The 694-nt window shown below is 45.1% G+C and overlaps 1 long non-coding RNA gene across 1 annotated transcript in view; it reads right to left on the bottom strand.

Moving 5' to 3' along the window:
• The window catches only part of LOC125483863, a 21,478-nt gene that overhangs the window by 240 nt on the left and 20,544 nt on the right, over window positions 1-694 (bottom strand). The gene's annotated exons all lie outside the window — the stretch shown is intronic.

Here is a 694-nt window from a genome sequence, read left to right as displayed (position 1 = left end):
CTCCCCCACTTCACCCACTGTCTAAATGCATACAGCTCCATCCTGGATGTGATTTTCCCTCATTTTTAAAATCAATTCGTGATGTATACTATCAAAGTCTACGTCAGCATTTATTGCCCATCCCATTGTCCTCCTTGAGAAAGTGATGGTGAGTTGCCTTCTGGGACTTGCAGTCCTTGTGGTGTAGGATCACCCACAATGCTGTTAGGGAGGAGTTACAGGATTTTGACTCATTGACAATGAAGGAACAGCCAATATGGAGCAGCATGATATTCAAATCCCAGTGATTTCAGTGACTCCATTAGATCTTTATGTGAAGGTCATTTTGAGACTTCTGTCTGCAAACCTTCCTTTCTAACATCCTGTTAATGAGAATGGTGTGTGATATGGAGGGGAGCATGCAGGTGGTAACAGTCCCATGTAACTGCTGCACCTGTTCTTCTGGATGGTAGAAGTTGCAGGCCGGTCTAGCAGCTCAAATATTGCAGATTAACCGCAGATCCAAGTCCTATGATCATTTGTGAACGTTCTTATGCTTCCACAGACTGGATGACTGAGTGAATCCGATGACTGAGTGAATCCTTTCCCACATTCAGAACGGATAAACAGCTACTGCCAGTATGAACCTGGTGGTGTTTCTGTAGTGCAGATGAACCTCTGAACTGCTTCCCACACTCGGAGCAGGTGAATGGCC

This window comes from Rhincodon typus, chromosome 8, assembly GCF_021869965.1.
Source record: "Rhincodon typus isolate 14 chromosome 8, sRhiTyp1.1, whole genome shotgun sequence".
Classification (NCBI taxonomy): domain Eukaryota; kingdom Metazoa; phylum Chordata; class Chondrichthyes; order Orectolobiformes; family Rhincodontidae; genus Rhincodon; species Rhincodon typus.
Note: the sequence above shows the minus strand (reverse complement) of the source record. Positions and strands in the feature narration are given on the sequence as shown.